The sequence below is a fragment of the Hemitrygon akajei genome, chromosome 11 (genome assembly GCF_048418815.1).
Source record: "Hemitrygon akajei chromosome 11, sHemAka1.3, whole genome shotgun sequence".
In the NCBI taxonomy this organism is placed as follows: domain Eukaryota; kingdom Metazoa; phylum Chordata; class Chondrichthyes; order Myliobatiformes; family Dasyatidae; genus Hemitrygon; species Hemitrygon akajei.
Window position 1 is genome coordinate 167160013 of NC_133134.1, and position 19727 is coordinate 167179739.

Genomic DNA, 19727 nt, shown 5'->3' on the forward strand with positions numbered 1-19727 from the left:
AGCCATGTTTACATGCTTTTCACAAAGCACCGCAGAAGACACTGAAGCAAAACAAGCAAGCTGGACTTTCACAGTATTCAGCTTAATCAGTTCCAAGAGCTATACATGTGGCATTTATAAAAGAACATTATATGTGTCAATTTCAAACATTTGGAAATTAAATTGGTATGCAGAAAATGAGAGTTTATGTGCAGTGTGTGTGTGACTAATTAGACAGGCCATTCAAAGTGCCAATTTGGCATGGTGACCCAATTTTAAATTTAATTGTCATTCAACCATATGCACGTATACAGCTAAACAAAACAGAGGCCCAGGTACAAAAAAAACAGTAGATGCAGTCACACAGTACAATCCAGCACATACAGTCACAAAATAACATGATCACAAGTCCCTGAGTGGCCTGGCCTGAGAATGTGATGCTGTCTATCGTAAAATTGTAAGGTCAAATCTTGCACGGAAGGGTTTCGACAGTTTAAAATGGCATCCTCAAAGTCAGTGGCAATTTATCAGAATACACACACTAGGCTGACCTTAATGCAAGTTTGATTAGTGAGAAATGGAAAATAAAGGTAACAAAAATGTTTTCATAATATTATTAGCCTTTCTGTAAAAACACATTAACTTTTGACCTGTTGGGGTGATTCAAAATCTCTCTTTGAACATGAGCAATGCCTGTAATTACGATAGGTAAGTTACAGACCTATGAATTCCATTTTAAGAACAATACAAATCATGTTTTCAATATTTATTCACAAACAAGAGAAAATCTGCAGATGCAAGAAATCCCCAAAATGTCGACTGTCTCCATAAATGTCTCCATAGATGTTGCCTGGCCTGTTGAGTTCCTCCAGCGTTTTGTAAGTGTTACCTCAATATTTATTGCTTAATTATTTGTTTTATTCATTTATTTTTTTCTCAGCTCAAGCTGGTAAAACCTGAGTTACGGGCATAGCCAATCATGCTCATTTGTCAATTGCTGGGAACTTCCATACTATTCTAGTGATGTTTAGTGTTCTGGCTTTCTGAAGATTTACATAAATATTACTGTGTAGCCCTAATTGTTTAATGCCTTTGTGTAGTGCCACTTGTAGATATTACTATCAGGACAATGCATACTCTGTTCATGTCCCAAAGTCTTTCAATTTCCTCTTTCACTTCAGCATATTTCTGTATTTTTCCACTTACATAGAAACATAGAAAACTTACAGCATAATACAGATCCTTCGGCCCATAATGCTGTGCTGAACATGTCCTTACTTTAGAAATTACCTCGGGCTACTCATAGCCCTCTGTTTTTCTAAGCTCCATGTACCTGTCCAGGAGTCTCTTAAAAGACCCAATTGTATCTGTCTCCATCCACCACTGTCGCCGGCAGCCCATTCCACGCACTCATCACTCTCTGCGTTAAAAACTTACCCCTGACATCTCCTCGGTACCTACTTCCAAGCACCTTAAAACTGTGTCCTTTCGTGCTAGCCATTTCAGCCCTGGGAAAAAGCCTCTGACTATCCACACAATCAATGCCTCTCATCATCTTATACACCTCTATCAGGTCACCCCTCGTCCTCCGCCGCTCCAAGGAGAAAAGGCCGAGTTCACTCAACCTGTTCTCATAAGGTACGCCCTTCAATCCAGGCAACATCCTTGTAAATCTCCTCTGCGCCCTTTCTATAGTTTCCACATCCTTCCTGCAGTGAGGCGACCAGAACTGAGCGCAGTACTCTCCGTGGGACCAGGGTCCACTATTGATTTCTGTAAGTTGTGTGTGTTTGGAATGGCGATATCAATTAAATAAGTTGTTCTTGTTTGTTTATCCTGTGTTATTATATCCGGACGGTTATTATGAATTGTCCTATCTGTAATACCGGTTACTGACCGTACCTGCAAAGTCTGACGTCTTTTTGCACATTTGTCCGTCTCTGCCGTGTGAGGTTTTTCATCGATTCTGTTGTTTCTCTGTACTTACTGTGAACGCCCACAAGAAAATGAATCTCAGGGGAGTATGTCGTGACATAGATGTAATTTGATAATACATTTACTTTGGACTTTTTATTATTTATGCGAACTCTTGCACAGCAAAAGGTCATGGCAAAGAACGCACGCAGATCGTTAAACAATTCACATAGACTGCAAAGGGGTATTATCTATCCGGGATAAACCGTCCCGATGTAGTAGTCGATATATTTACTACTTACTACCGAATTGAAGTGAAAGATGATTTACACCAATAAAGGTGATTGCTTCAGGAGTGAAGCTCTAAAACTTTTGAATGATCATATTGAAGTAACGTTGAGAATTGGAGTAGTTTGACTGCCGCCGCGAGCAATGCGCTGATCATAAATGAGAATCAAACTTTGAAAATGTCCTGACAAATATATTTTCCTTTCGACGGAACTTTAAGAATGCTCTGAATGTCCACCATCCGCGAAATCTCCTGTGTTTGAGAATTGAGGATTCGATGTGATATATGGTCAATTTAGTAGATAGATAGATAGATACTTTATTCATCCCCATGGGGAAATTCAACTTTTTTCCAATGTCCCATACACTTGTTGTAGCAAAACTAATTACATTCAATACTTAACTCAGTAAAAAATATGATATGCATCTAAATCACTATCTCATAAAGCATTAATAATAGCTTTTAAAAAGTTCTTAAGTCCTGGCGGTAGAATTGTAAAGCCTAATGGCATAGGGGAGTATTGACCTCTTCATCCTGTCTGAGGAGCATTGTATCGATAGTAACCTGTCGCTGAAACTGCTTCTCTGTCTCTGGATGGTGCTATGTAGAGGATGTTCAGAGTTATCCATAATTGACCGTAGCCTACTCAGCGCCCTTCGCTCAGCTACCAATGTTAAACTCTCCAGTACTTTGCCCACGACAGAGCCCGCCTTCCTTACCAGCTTATTAAGACGTGAGGCGTCCCTCTTCTTAATGCTTCCTCCCCAACACGCCACCACAAAGAAGAGGGCGCTCTCCACAACTGACCTATAGAACATCTTCAGCATCTCACTACAGACATTGAATGACGCCAACCTTCTTAGGAAGTACAGTCGACTCTGTGCCTTCCTGCACAAGGCATCTGTGTTGGCAGTCCAGTCTAGCTTCTCGTCTAACTGTACTCCCAGATACTTGTAGGTCTTAACCTGCTGCACACATTCTCCATTAATGATCACTGGCTCCATATGAGGCCTAGATCTCCTAAAGTCCACCACCATCTCCTTGGTCTTGGTGATATTGAGACGCAGGTAGTTTGAGTTGCACCATATCACAAAGTCCTGTATCAGTTTCCTATACTCCTCCTCCTGTCCATTCCTGACACACCCCACTATGGTCTCCCCAACAAACAAACCTTACTCTTTTAAAAATAACGTTTAAAACATTTGCGAACATCGCAAACTGCCTTTAGCTTCTTTGTTGAATTACACTGAAAGCTCGGCCTTGCAATTTCGAATTTCTAAACCCATGCACAACAAATTCCCTTTTGTCGCCCTGTCTCGGAAACTCTTTTTAATTATAGAGGCACAAGGCAAAAAAAAACCATTAATTCGTTCCGTGAAACAACTGTATAAAAGCGTAACACACGTCCTTATATTCCTAAACAAATCGATATTTTAAATTGATAAGCTTCAAAGTTCAAAATAAATTTATTATCAAGGTGCGAATATGTCACTGCAGCTGACATTCGCAGTAGAGCAGGCAGAGAAAGAGGCGGATCGATGGAAAACTGCACACAAGGACTGGCAAGCAACCCTTGTGCAAACCCAAAAATAAATAAACAGACAAACAATACGAAGAAAACAGTCCCGCTCATATTCTCATTATTGAGTCCACTTTGTTCGCGGTTTAAGTTATTTGAGAGGTCGGGAGAGAAAGCAAAGATTTGCAAAGTTGTGAATTTCAATTCCAGGTTAGACGGAAGAGCGGATTCGCTTTACAATCAGACTCTCAGTTTAACGCAGTTTAATATTGTGGATTGTTCGTTCGTTCAGAAAGAATTAGCGGTTATTACAGCAAGTCACCGACTTTTGGTGCTGCCCACGAATTTATTGTGCATTTAAAGTAAATCAAATCACCATCGGTGGAAGGAGCTGCGGAGTTTTCCTGATTTCGTTGATTTGCCGTGGGGAATGGGTCGCACAGGACGCAAATATAATCCAATAGCCAACGTAGTTAGAGCTTTTATCAAACGAATAATACCAGACACGTTTACATTTGTGTACTGGAAATGACAAACAATCTTGAATCTTGAGTTAGGTAATAATATTACAATATTTGCGGAATTCCTCTGACAACGAATTTACTAACAGACAATTGCTTCGCCTTGAATATTAATTTTTTCCCCAATAAGATGTGGGACCAACAATGCAAGGCGGAAATGTGGCTGAATTATGTCACCACTGGCAAATAAAATTTAGCAGGTTTCTCGGGATCTAGAAGCCCGCTTGCGATCACCGACCCCGACCTTAAGGACTCAGTCCCCGCAGTCATTCCGCTGCAACAATAATCTGTTTTCTCTCTCATTGCAAACACCATTCATCTTTACTGCCCGTTTCCGAACCGCCGTTCTGCAAGTTCAGATCCTCGCTGTTTGCTGCATGAATTCCAAACTTCCGTCGTTTGTCAGTAGGGGTTCACTTAATGGCAATAACTTCACTTCTGATGTCCGTCAATTAGCCAGTTCTCCAAACTTTGCAAAGGCTTAAAATTTCATAAAAAACTGCAATTTGCCAACGGGGATTGGAAGCATTATTTACTAGCCAAGGATCCAGTCTACTCTAGAAATCTCTTGGGAAGTGTGTTCCAATTAGATCTCTCCTTTATCTGTTCACAGTATTTTTCTATGTAATGTATTTTTAAAATATTACAATTATCAAAAAGAAACAAAAACTATTGGACAAGATTTCACAAAATCTTAAATAATTTTTTGACAGACATTATGAAGGACCCCACGCATCCCTCATACAAACTCTTCTCCCTCCTGCCGTCCTGAAAAAGGTACCTAAGCATTCGGGCTCTCACGACCAGACTGTGCAACAGTTTCTTCCCCCAAGCATTTAGACTCCTCAATTCCAAGAGTCTAGTCTCTCACTCACTCACTCTCTCACACACACACACACACACACACACACACACACACACACACACACACACACACACACACACACACACACACACACACACACACACACACACACACACACACACACACACACACACACACACACACACACACACACTCCTGAACACCACTCCACTCCCTTTGCAACTTTTGCTCATTTCTTTTTCAATTCTTGCTAAAACATTGTTTATATTTACATACTTTATAATTATATTGTAATTTGCCCTTTACTGTGTCTATTGTTTATTAATTATCCAACTGTCTTGCACTGTTTTGTGCACTTTATGTAGTTCTGTGTAGGTCTGCCTTCCCTTCATCCAATTTCCTGGTAACTTCCTCAAAAAACTCTAATAGATTGGTTAAACATGACCTACCATGCACAAAGCCATGCTGACTGTTTCTAATAAGTCCCTGTCCATCCAAATACTTGTAGATCCTAAGAGAATGAGAACTCTTAAATGCATGAGAACTCTTAAATCCCTCTGCACCACTGATGTTTGAATTTTCTCCTCATTTAGATAATAGTCCGTACTAATGTTCCTTTTACCATACATTTCCCAACACTGCATTCCATCTGTGACTTTTTTGCCCATTCTTCCAATTTGTCTAAGTCCTGCTGCAATTGCATTGCTTCCTCAGTACTACCTACCCCTCCACCCATCTTCATATCATCAGCAAACTTTGCCACAAAGCCATCAATTCCATTACCTAAATCATTGACAAACAATGTAAAAAATAGCGGTTCCAATACTGACGCCTGAGGAACACCACTAGTCACTGGCAGCTAACCAGAAAAGCAGAAAAGGCTTCTCTCAGAACTCTGGGATGTAGTTCTTCTGGCCCAGCTAACTTATCCATCTTAAGACTTTTGAGTTTGTGTTGCACTTTTTCCTTTGTAATAGCAATGGCACTTACCCCTGCTCCCTGACACTCACGGACCTCTGGCACAGTGAAGAGTGATGCAAAGTACTTACTAGATTCATCTTCCATTTCATTGCCCCCCATTACCTCACCAGCATCATTTTCCAGTGGTCTATTATCAACTCTCACCTCCCTTTTACTCTTTATATAACTGATAAAACTTTTAGTATATTGCTTTATATTATTGGCTAGACTATCCTCATATTTAATCTTTTCCCTTCGTATAGCTATTTTAGTTACATTTTGTTGGATTTTAACAGCTTCCCAATCATCCAACTTCCCACTCTCTTTTGCTACCTTGTATGCCCTTTCCTTGGTTTTTATGCAGTCCTTAATTTCCCTAGTCAGTCAGTTCCCTACCCCTGCCATTTGAGAACTTCTTTTTCTGTGGACGTATCTATCTTATGCCTAGGGAACTATTCCCAGAAATTTCAGCCATCACTGTTCTGCCGTCATTCCTATCGGTATCTTCCTCCAATCTAGCTGGGCAAGCTTCTCTCTCATGCCTCTGTAATTCCCTTTATTCCATTGTGATACTGATACATGTGGATTATGCTTCTCCCTTTCAAACTGCAGTATGAATTCAATCATATTATGATCACTGTCCCCTAAGAGTTCCTTTACATTGAGCTCCCTAGTAAGATCTGGGTTATTACACAACACCCAATCTAAGATAGTCTTTCCCCAAGTAGGCTCAAACACAAGCTGCTCTAAAAAGCCATTTCGTAGGCTTTCATCAAATTCCCTCTCTTGCCATCTGACACCAACCTAATTTTCCCAATCCCCTTGTATATTGAAGTTCCCCATTACAATTGTGCCAATACCCTTATTACATACCTTTTAGCTCCCCTTGCAATCTCAGCCCCACATCTTGGCTACTATTTGGATGCCTATATATGATTCCCATAATGCTTTTTTTACTCATGCGGTTTCTTAACTCCGCCCAGAAAGATTCAACATTCTCTGATCCCATGTCGCCTCTTTCTAAAGATGTAATTCCATCTTTACCAACAGATCTACACCACTGTCTATGCCTTCCTGCCTGTCCTTTCGACACAAAGTATATCCTTTGATATTAAGCTTCCAACTATGACCTTCTTTCAGCCACGACTCAGTGATGTCCACATTGTCATACTGACCAATCTCTAATTGTGCCATGAGTTCGTCCACCTTTATTTCAAATGCTATACGCATTTAATTACAGAACCGTCAGTCCTGCTTTCTTTGCCTTTATGACATATGCCTCTGTGGTACAATTTAACTTTTTTTCCTGTCTGCAATTTTACCCAATCATTGACTTATCCTTCCTTACATTCATGTTACACCCATCATCTACTTGTAAACCTGCTGGCTGATCCTCAGCTCTATCATCCTGGTTCCCATCCCCCGTCATATTAGTTTAAACCACTCACAACAGCTCTAGTAAACCTGCCCACAAGAATATTGGTCCCCCTTGGATTCAAGTGCAACCCATCCCTTTTCTACAGGTGTCACCTGCTCCAAAAGAGATTCCAATTATACAGAAATCTGAATCCCTGCCCCCTGCTCCAATTCTTCAGCCACTCATTTATCTGCTATCGCATTCTATTCCTATCATGGATACTAATCTCTCCCACATCAGAGAAATATAGCCATCTCCATCATGGGCACTAGTCTCTCCTTGATCAGAAAAACTGAGACATCTTCTTCATGGGCACTAGACTCCCCAGCATCAGACAAACAGAGCCAGTTCCATCATGGGCACTAGACTCCCCCTGATCAGAGAAACAGCGATATCTTCATCATGGGCACTAGACTCTCCCTGATTAGAGAAACAGATCTATCTCCATCATGGGCACTAGTCTCCCCCTTATCAGAGAAACAGAGCCAGTTCCATCATGGGTACTAGTCACCCCAGCATCGAGGACATCTTCAAAAGGCGATCCATCATTAAAGACTTCCATCACCCTCTTCTCTAGGAGAAGGTACAGGAGTCTGAAGACACACTCAATAATTCAGGAACAGCTTCTTCCCCTCCACCATCAGATATCTGAATGGACAATGAACCCATGTACACTACGTCATGATAGTTTTCCCTTTTATCTGCACTTTTTGCACTACTTATTAATATATATTTCTTACTGTAATTTATAGCTTCTCATTATTTTGAATTGTAATGTACTTCTGCCACAAACTAACAAGTTTCACAATATGTATCAGTGATATTAAACTGATTCTGAATCGGACAATTTTACTTGTGCGCTGTTCCTCAGACAACAGCACAATCTAAGTAATTGCTAAATGTCCTTCTATTGCAAAAAGGAGTCTATTTCCAACTCTGTTCTGACATTTCCATAGCTGTAATGGTGCTGAACTATAGGGACCTGTGTATCAATGTCATCTTTGTTCTAAACAATATTCCCATTTTAACTTTGCCAAGGCATTTCCCACCAGCCTGCTTCAGTGTTCTTCTTCAAATTCTCCCCTCCCCATGTCACATAAATGTCAGGCAGATCTGAAGGTGAACCAGGCAGCTCATTAAAGAAGCTTGAAAATATCAACAGGAATTTAAAGCAAATGCCAACGACAATTAATAGCAGAGAGTAGAGCTTGGCTTCATAGCTGATTTTAGGTGAGTTCAAGTTTTAGAGGTGTTAAATTTCCAGTCAAGGTTGGAAATTTAATCATGAGAGTCTGATTCTGAGCTTCTCGTCTTTGTGTGTTGACATGACATTGAACAGTTCAGAGGCTGATTTCAGCATTATTACCCAGTATAATTAGTATGATCCTGAATTCTTCAAAGGGCTTGAATTTATTTTTAGCCAAGCCAGAAACCTGTTTTGTGTTTAGTTTATTTCTCAGGAGTTCCATTTTCACCTTCTATGAGCTGCAAGTTAAATTGATTCGAGGAGTCCATAGCAGCCCAAGGGTTGAAGTCCACTGGGATTGTATGAGAGGCGGTGGTATAAAAGTGTAGTACTAACACAAGGCTTCATTGTTACAATCTAGTGACTAGGGAACAGCTAAATCCACATGAAAACCCTGAACAATCTGTCTGACAGAGATCCCCATGTGATCCTAATCAAAGATGGCATGAAGCAATCAATTCAATGGTATCCACGGGTCAGGGTAGGGTGAAGTTCTGGAGAACCAGTAGAAGGGTTAGGTGACATTGAGTTACCACAATAGTCTGCATTTTTACTTCAAAACAAATGATGCATCAGGGAGATTTAGGAGAGTCTTATATATGGCACATAAATGATAGAAAAAATAGAGAGCCGTGTTGGAGGGAAGGGTTAAATTGATCATGAGGTAGGTTAAAATGTCAGCACAACCTTGTGGGCTAAGGGCCTGTACTGTGCTGTATTATTCTATGTTCTATACTCGATGACCAGGCTCATGTTGCAACAAGCAAGAAGTTTATAAATAGACTGTTGGATTGCTTACAGGTACATAAAAAGGAAAAGATTGTTAAGGACAAATTGGGCCCTAGACACAGGGGAATTCATAGAGGTGTGAAACAAGAAGACAGACTAATTGATCACTTTGACAAGCATTTATGTTCAGTGTACTTTAGTGACTCTGGGCAGCTGGTTATCTGCCATTTTAATTTACAACACATGACAGTAATGGAAGGGCTAGCAAAGTGCCAGTGACCCGTTCAATTCCTGCTGCTGTCTATAAGGAGTTTGTACGTTCTCCCCATGACCCTGTGTGTTTCCCCTGGGTGCTTCAGTTTTCTCCCACATTCCAAAGATGTACAGGTTAGGATTAGTAAATTGTGGGCATATGCCAGGAGCAGGGTGACACCTACGGGCTGCCCCCAGCATATTCTCGGGCTGTGTTGGCTGTTGATGCAGGTGGTGCACTTCATTGTGTGTTTTGATGTACACGTGATAAATAAAGCAAATCTAATCACTTTGAGAGGCACTTATGTTCAATCCACATGACTGCTCCAAGCAGCTTGTTTTCATAGAGACATAGAACACTACAGCACAAAAACAAGTCCTTTGTCCCACCTAGTCCATGCTGGAACATTAATCTCCCTAGTCCCATCAACCCATACCCGGACCATAGACCCCGTACCCCTCCCATCCATGTACCTATCCAAACCTCTCCCTGGTCCCATCGACCCACACCCGGACCATAGACCCCATACCCCTCCCATCCACGTACCTCTCCAAACTTCTCCCTGGTCCCATCGACCCACACCCGGACCATAGACCCCATACCCCTCCCATCCATGTACTTATCCAAACTTCTCCCTGGTCACAACGACCCACACCCAGACCATAGACCCCATACCCCTCCCATCCATGTACTTATCCAAACTTCTCCCTGGTCCCATCGACCCACACCCGGACCATAGACCCCATATCCCTCCCATCCATGTACCTATCCAAACTTCTCCCTGGTCCCATTGACCCACACCCAGACCATAGACCCCATACCCCTCCCATCCATGTACATCCAAACTTCTCCCTGGTCCCATTGACCCACACCCAGACCATAACATCCATACTCCTCCCATCCGTGTACATCCAAACTTCTCTAATTAGTTGAAATCAAACCTGCATCCACCACTTGCGTTGGCAGCTCATTCCAAACACACACTCTGAGTGAAAAAGTTTCCCCTCAGATTCTCCTTAAACATTTCACCTTTCATCATTAACCTATGACCTCTAGTTCTAGTCTCACCCAACGTCAGTGGAAAAAACGTGCTTGCATTTACTCTATCTATATCTCTCATAATTTTGTATAACTCTAGCAAATCTCCTCTCAAAACTTCTATGTTCTTGGTCCTAACCTGGTCGACCTTTCCATATAAATCAGGTCATCAAGTCCTGACAACATCCTTGTAAGTATTCACTGTAATCTTTCAACCTTATTTAATTCACTATCCCTCTTTCACTGTCACCTGTCTGTGTTATAACACCACACAGGACTGAGAGGGAAAATAAGTTAGCCATGATAAACTGGTAGAGCATATTTGACGGGCTGAATGGCTTTTTACTGCTCTTATGTCTTATGGTCAGAAATTTCCTTTAAACTCCCAACACCCATGTTCCTAGCTTTTGGCATTTAATCCTGGGAGAAAAGCCTCTGACTCTACCCTATCTACTCTTGCATCGCATCATTCTGCAAAACTTCTAACAGGCCGTGCCCTCAGCCACTGATGCTCCAAGTTTATCCAGTCTCCTGTAGCTAATGGTCTCCAAATCAGACCACACCCTGGAGAGCTACAGTAGCAAAGCAGTTAGCGTGACACTATTACAGTCTGGGGCATCAGAGTTCAGAGTCCAGTTCTGGTGTCCTCTGTACATCCTTCCTGTGACTGCTCCGGTTTACCCCCACATTCCAAAGACGTACTGCTTAGTAGGTGAATTGGTCTTTGTAAATTGTTCTACATTTCGGCTAGGGTTAAATTGGTGGATTGCTGACGGCATGGTCCATTGGGCTGGAAGGACATTTCCCTACCATTAACCCAGGCATCCTTGGACCCTAGGCTGGGAACACCTGCTCTAAATAAATACAAAAAAAACTTCTTCTGCAGCCTCTCCAAACTTTCCAAAGCCCATTCTGCTGAAGTTTCTTTTGGGATATTATTAGTTGAGTAAGTAAGGTGAAAGAAGTGGAACAATTGCATTCCACAGGCTGGACAGGCTGAACAACTAGAAAGGCAGATGGCAGATGGTCTTTATTACAAGAGGAGTTAAGTACTGGAGCATGGAAGTCTTCTTGCATTTGTATAGGGCCTTCGTAAGACCATACATATTAAGCAAAGAACACATAATCAAGATATTCATGCTGTTTGTTATTTGGTTAGAAGCATGTTGCACATCTAGACTAGAAGGTTTTATTGGATATGACACTGTACATTATTAGATTATAACAGACACTATTTGTCCACTAATGCCTTTTTAAAATTTAATTTTCTTTATAGAGATACAATGTGGAACAGGCCCTTCTGGCCCTTTGAGCCGTGCTGCCCAGCAATCTCCAAGTTAACCCTAGCCTAATCACAGGACAGTTTACAATGGCCAATTAACCTACTAACCAGTATGTCCTTGGACTCCAGGAGGAAACTGGAGCACCCGGAGGAATTCCACACATTCCACAGGGAAAGATTACAGAGACTCCTTAGAGGACACTGGGATTGTATTCTGAACTCCGATGTCCCGAGTTGTAATAGTGTCGTGCTAACCACTATGCTACCGTGATGCTGTCTCTTATAACAAGTGAGAAGGTAATTAGTTGCAGATACTATTATTTTTCTTTACCATTAACTTTTGAGAATACTTTATTTTGAGATCATATGGCTAATTTAGATATGACTGACATGTACTATTTTCAGATCAAAAGATTTACTTCAACAGTCTCTGACATCCTCAGGAGCAAGTCATAAAGTAAACTAGCATATTTGTTAGCATAACACTTTACAGTGCCAGCAACCTGCGGTGGAATATACTATTTGCATTAATAGCTGAGGGTGTGTTGGGGGGGGGGGGGGTCATCATACATTTTAGCGCCATCATAGTTTGCCCACCATGCTTGGCAGAACAACACAGAATGTAACAAACAACAATAAAACAAGCCCCCATTCTCCCTTCCACTCACACACACACACACACACACACTAAGATTCCTGCCTCCAGCGGACTCGGATTTGGAGCAAAGTATTTCTTCATTTTCCTTCAGCAATCCATAATCATTCTTGGATACTACATTAGAATCAGAATCAGGTTTAACATCACTGGCATATGTCATGAAATTTGTTGTTTCGTGGCAGTGGTACATTGCAATGAAATTATAAATTTCAAAAAGATATATATATAGTCCTGTGCAAAAGTATAGCTATATAGCTAGGGTACCTAAGACTTTTGCACAGTACGGTACTGTGTTTGTCAATGTGGAGTGGAGAGCAAGTTTGTAAATCTGGTGGGAGCAAAGGGTGTTGGGAATTGTGAGGGTGGAGCACTGTGGGTGGGGTGTGGGACAGATGGCAGAGAAGGATTGCTGGGGTGGGGTGTGGCACGGATGCAAAAATACCCAGACCTGAGACACCAGACAAGGCCATTTGATTCCAAACAACACGTTTATTGATCATTACAGAGTCTCTCTGGTGCTCCCTCTCCCTGCCCCCTTCCCACTCTCAGTCCACAATAGAGATCCATATCAGAATCAGGTTTATCATCGCTCACATATTTACAGGGACTATCTTGAAACTGAGGTGAACTTAGAACTAATGGCTCTAATCAGACAAGGGAACAAAGTATCACACGAGAATAGACCAACAAACTGACAACCTGTGATAATGACGCCATCGTACTTATTTCACAGTCTCTGATGAAAACCAGGTGTACAGTAATTAAGTAAACTAGCAGCAATTGGAAATCTAATAACTGAAATTAGAGCATAATCAGGGAGAAAGGAGTGTTAAAGGGGAACAGCCAACCAGAACCATGACACAGGGAGTCTTTGCAGAAGAGTGATCATAATATAATCAACCTTTACCATGGGTTTGAAAGTGATGTAGTTCAATATAAAATAAGGGTTTTAAATCTAAATGAAAGAGCCTATGAATGTATGAGGGGGAACTGACTGGTTTATTGGAAAAACGTGTTGAAAAGTTTGACAATCGACAGACAACTTAGTATTTAAAGAAATGATACATGATCTGCAGAGGACACAATCATTTTAGGCATAAAAACTCAACATGTGAAATTGTTCATGGCCATGGCCAAGATGAGATATTAAAAATAACAGCAAAATAAAGGGAGAGGTTTATAAAATTGCATACCTGTACACACATTTATCAGGAAGAAGGTACAAGAGCACCAGGAGTCACACCACCAGGCTCAGGAACAGTTATTACTCCTCAACCATCAGGCTCTTGAGCCACTCAGCTTCACTTGCCCCATCACTGAAATATTTCCACTTGAAAAGAACTCACTTTCAAGGGCTGTTCATCTCATGTTCTCAATATTTATTGCTTATTTTTTATTATTATTATTGTTGTTATTATTATTATTATTGCTATTATTATGATGATGATTATTTCTTCTGTATTTGCACATTTTGTTGTCTTCCTCCCTCTGGTTGAATGCCCTAGTTGGGCAGATTTTCACTTATCCTGTTATAAATTTATTGAGTAGGTCTACAAGAAAATAACTCTCAGGGTTGTATATGGTGACATATATGCATTTTAATAATAACGTTTACTTGGAACTTTGAACATAGTTCTACAGATGTGCAGTTGCAAGTATCCTAACAAACTTTTTCACTGCATGGTACAGGACAGGAAGGCTCCACAATGGGTAGTCAGAACTGCCCAATGCATCACCCACAGCAGCCTACCCATCATCATGGACATATATACAGAAAGGTGCAAGAAAAGGGCCAGTAACATCATGAAGGATCCCATCCACTTTGTTCATAGACTGTTTGTCCTACTCCCATCAGAGAGAAGGCTACACAGCATCCATACCAGGGCCACCAATAGTCCAATAGTTGCATTTAATATCAGAGAATGCATGCAATATCATAAACACAAAATACTCTGCAGATGCTGGGGTCAAAGCAACATGCTGGAGGAACTCAGCAGGTCAGGCAGCATCCGTGGAAATGAACAGTCAACATTTCGGGCTGAGACCCTTCGTCAGGGCTGAAGAGGGATGGGCAGGGGTCCTATAAAGAAGGTAGGGAGAGGGTGGGAAGGAGAAGACTGGTAGGTGCCAGGTGAAAAACCAGTAAGGGGAAAGGAGGGGAGAGGAAGCAGGGAGGTGATACCTCCCTCATGGTTCTGCCTCCTTCTACTACCCATAGTGCTTTCCCCTTTCATTCCTTCTTCACCTTTCCTGCCTATCCCCTCCCTGCTTCCACGGATGCTGCCTGACCTGCCGAGTTCCACCAGTGTGTTGTAAATGTATGCAATATATAACCTGAAATTCTTGTTCTTTGCAGACATCCACAAAAACAGAAGAGTTCCCCAAAGAATGAGTGATAGTAAACAGTTACCTTCAAACCAATCTTCCATCCTTGGACTCACTTTACACCGCACGATGTTGGGGCAGTGCTGCCAGGATAATCAAGGACACGGCCCACCCAGCCAACACACTTTTTGTCCCTCTTCACTCCAGTAGAAGGTTCAGGAGCTTGAAGATTCGTATGGCCAGATCTGGGAACAGCTTCTTTCCAACTATGATAAGACTGCTGAATGGATCCTGATCCGGATCTGGGCCGTACCTTCCAAATATCCGGACCTGACTTGCACTACCTTCCTTTCCCTTTTCTATTTTCTAATTATGATTTATAATTTACATTTTTATTATATTTACTTTGATTTGTACTCCAGGGAACACGAAGCGCAGAATCAAATATCCCTGTGATGGTTGTACGCTCTAGTATCAATTGTTTGGTGACAATAAAGTAAAGTAAATCACCAGGCTCAAAAACAATTACTTTCCCTGAGCAGAAAGACTGATCCAGCCACTCACTCTCCCCTCCACACCCCCAGCCACCACCACCTTATCGTTTCCTGTCAGTCACCTTATGTACAGACACTCCTGTGTATAGCATCATTTCATGGACATACAATCAATCTATGTATACAATATCTATGTATATAAGCTATCTTATGTATTTATACTTATTGTGTTTTTCTGTTATTGTTGTGTTCTTTATTTTATTGTGTTTTTTGTGCTGCATCAGATCTGGAACAGCAATTATTTTGTTCTCCTTTACACTTGTGTACTGTAAGTTAAACAATTTTGAATCTTGAAATAGAAGTAGGCTCTGAGGATTGGGAACATTCTGAGCTCAGCTAGAAGAACCAGGTAATTGAGAAAGACAGGGAATACAGAAAATGAAAGTAGATCAGGACAAACATATGGTCTGAGTATTGTGGGTCTTTTACAGATCGAATTTATAATGAAAATGAGGAAATGTCAGAGGGATTAAGTAATATTTTGTGTCTGTCTTCTGGACATACAGGACATGCCTGAAGCACCACAAGTCCAAGGATCCAGTGAGAATTAAAAACTGAACAACATAAATAAAACTTTTAAAAAGTTCAAGAAAAGCCAGTGGAAGTAAAACTTGATAAATCCTAAGGACTCGTTGATCTACATCCCAGAGTCTCGGAATGGAAAACTACAGAGATGGTGAAATATCCGGTTATCATCTACAAAACCTTTATAGATTCTGATTTGGGCACCATAGTAGTGTTGTAGTTAGCATGAGGCTATTACAGCGTGGGGCATTCTGGAGGTCAGAGTTCATTTCTGTAAGGAGTTTGTACATTTCCCTGTGGTGGCGTGGATTTCCTCCAGGCACTCCAGCTTCTTTACACAGTTCAAATCAGTAACAGTCAGAGATTAATTGGTAAATTGTCTTGTGATTAGGCTAGGGTTAAAGTGGCAGGTTGCAAGGCAGTGTGGCTTGTTGGGCTAGAAGGGTCTTTTCCACACGATATCTCTAAATAAGTGAATGTTTTTTCCCCTCGTACAGAATAGAAGGTAGCAAATATGACCCCAGGACTTAGGAAGGGACAAAATCTGATGGGTGGGAATAAGCGGATTTTTCACTGGTTAACAGGCTATGATTAATGGATGCTGGAGCTATAACCGAGACACAAGAGAGACTGCAAATGCTGGAAAACCAAATCAGCACACACAAAACTCCGTGGATCAGTCAGTGAGGGAAAAGTACAATCACTGTTTCAGGCTGAGACCCCTCATTAGAGCCTGATGAAGAGTCTCGGCCTGAGACATCGACCATCGATATCCCTCCATAGATGCTGCCTGACCTGCTCAGTTCCTCCAGCATGTTGTGCACGTTCAACCATATGGTTAAAGGAGGCAGCATGAAATAAAAATGATTCAATCCATTGTTCAAGGGCACTGTTCCACCGTTTGTGGACAGGTGTGATATACAATGACCAGCTCCCCTGAGGATTCTGGCAAAGGATGTACTTTGTCTCCTCTGGGTCTCCATACACAGTGGAGAGCATTCTGACCGGTTGCATCACTGCTTGGTATGGAGGGGGGCACTGCACAGGATCGGTAAAAGCTGCAGAGTGTTGTGGACTCATGGGCATGACCCTCCCCACCCCCAAGGACAGAAGACCATAAGGAATAGGAGCAGAAGTAGGCCATTTGGCCCATTGAGTCTGCTCTGCCTTTCAATCATGGCTGATCCAATTATTCCAGTCATCCCCACTCCTCTGTGTTCTCCCCATACCCTTTGATGCCCTGGCTAATCAAGAACCTATCCTCCTCTGCCTTAAATGCACCCAAGGACTTGGCCTTCACAGCCGCTCATGGCAACAAATTCCACAGATTTACCACACTCTGACTGAAGTAATTTCTCCTCATCTCTGTTCTTCATGAACGTCCTTCAATCCTGAAGTTGTGCCCTCTTGTCCTAGACTCCCCTACCATGGGAAATAACTTTACCATTCAGAAATATTCAGAATGTTTCTATGAGATCGCCCTTCATTCTCCTGAACTCCAGGGAATACAGCCCAAGAGCTGCCAGACGTTCCTCATACGGTAACCCTTTCATTCCTGGAATCATTCTCGTGAATCTTCTCTGAACCCTCTCCAATGTCAGTATATTCTTTCTAAAATAAGGAGGCCAAAACTGCACACAATACTCCAAGTGTGGTCACATAAGTGCCTTATAGAGCCTCAACATCACATCCCAGATCTTATATTCTATACCACTAGAAATGAATGCCAACATTGCATTTGCCTTCTTCACAACCGACTCAACCTGGAGGTTAACCTTTAGGCTATCCTGCACAAGGACTCCCAAGTCCCTTTGCATCTCTACATTTTGAATTCTCTCCCCATCTAAATAATAGTCTGTCTGTCTATTTCTTCCACCAAAGTGCATGACCATACTCTTTCCAACATTGTATTTCATTTGCCCATTCCCCTAAACTATCCAAGTCTCTCTGCAGCTTCTCTGTTTCCTCAACACTAGCCGCTCCTCCACCTATCTTTGTATCATTGGTAAATTTAGCCCAAATCCATTAATCCCATAGTCCAAATCATTGACATACATCGTAAAAAGCAGCGTTCCCAACACCAACCCTTGTGGAACTCCAATGATAACCGACTGCCAGCCAGAGTAGGATCCTTTTTTCCCCACTCTCTGTTTTCTGATGATCAGCCAATGCTCCACCCATACTAGTAACTTCCCTGTAATTCCATGGGCTCTTATCTTGCTAAGCAGCCTCATGTGTGGCACCTTGTCAAAGGCCTTCTGAAAATCCAAGTACAGCCCATCTACTGCATCTCCTTTGTCTACCCTGCTTGTAATTTCCTCAAAGAACTGCAGTAGGTTTGTCAGGCAGGATTTTCCTTTCAGGAAACCATGCTGGCTTTGGCCTATCTTGTCATGTGCCTCCAGGTACTCCATAATCTCATCCCTAATAATCGATTCCAACACCTTCCCAACCACTGATGTCAGGCTAACAGGTCTATAGTTTCCTTTCTGCTGCCTCCCATCATTCTTAAATGGCGGAATAACATTTGCAACTTTCCAATCATCAGGTACAATGCCAGAATCTATCAATTCTTGAAAGATCATTGTTAATGCTTCCACAATCTCTCCAGTTACTTCCTTCAGAACCCGAGGGTGCATTTCATCAGGTCCAGGAGATTTATCCACCCTCAGACCATTAAGCTTCCTGAACACCTTCTCACTGCACATACTTCTCTTCCCTGACACTCTTAAATGTCCGGTATACTGCAGATGTCTTCCACTGTGAAGACTGATGTAAAATACTCAATCAGTTCCTCTGCCATCTCTGCATCTCTCATTACAATATCTCCAGCGTCATTTTCTATTGGTCCAATACCTACCCTCAACTCTCTATTACCCTTTATATACTTAAAAATGCTTTTAGTATCTTCTTTGACAATAGTTGCCAGCTTCCTTTCATAATCCATCTTTTCCTTCCTAATGATGATCTTAGTTTCCTTCTGCAGGTTTTTAAAAGCTTCCCAATCCTCTATCTTCCACTAGCTTTGGCTTCCATGTGTGCCCTCTCTTTAGCTTTTACTTTGGCTCTGACTTGTCAGCCACAGTAGAGTCCTTCTCCCATTCAAAAATGTCTTCTTATTTGAAATATATCTGCTGTGCACTTCCCTCATTTTTTGCAGAAACTCCAGCCATTTCTGCTCTGCTGTCCTTCCTGCTAATGTCCCTTTCCAGCCAACTTTGGTTGGTTCCCCTCTTAGTGCCTCAAGAAAGTGGTATCCATCATTGGAAACCCTCGCTATCTGAGCCATGCCCTCTTCTCATTACTACCATTTTGAGCAGGTACAGGAGACTGAAGACCCACACTCAGAGATTTAGGAAAAGCTTCTTCCCCTCCGCCATCATATTCCTAAATGGTCCATGAACCCATCAATACTACCTAACTGTTTTACTTTTTTTTACACTATATATTATTTTATATTACTTATTGTAACTTAGAGTATTTTTATGTATTGCACTGTACTGCTGCCAGAAAGCAACAAATTTCCTGACATATTCCAATGATAATAAGCCTGATTCTGACTTCAGACCTGAATATCGTACCACCCAGGGAAATCAGTCCCCAATTGTCTAAAATCCTCCCTGCACCAGATTCTAATCTTAAAATTATTAAACTAAGGCAGTCAAATTAGGAATCTGAAATGAGTAAGGTCA

At 41.6% G+C, this 19727-nt stretch overlaps 1 long non-coding RNA gene across 1 annotated transcript; it reads left to right on the forward strand.

Moving 5' to 3' along the window:
• The first annotated feature begins 1565 nt into the window (after positions 1 to 1565).
• LOC140735207 (uncharacterized) lies at positions 1566 to 15990 on the forward strand. Its single transcript, XR_012100725.1, has 3 exons — positions 1566 to 1754; positions 11968 to 12270; positions 14988 to 15990. It is a non-coding gene; the product is annotated as an uncharacterized lncRNA (long non-coding RNA).
• The last annotated feature ends 3737 nt before the right edge of the window (positions 15991 to 19727 follow it).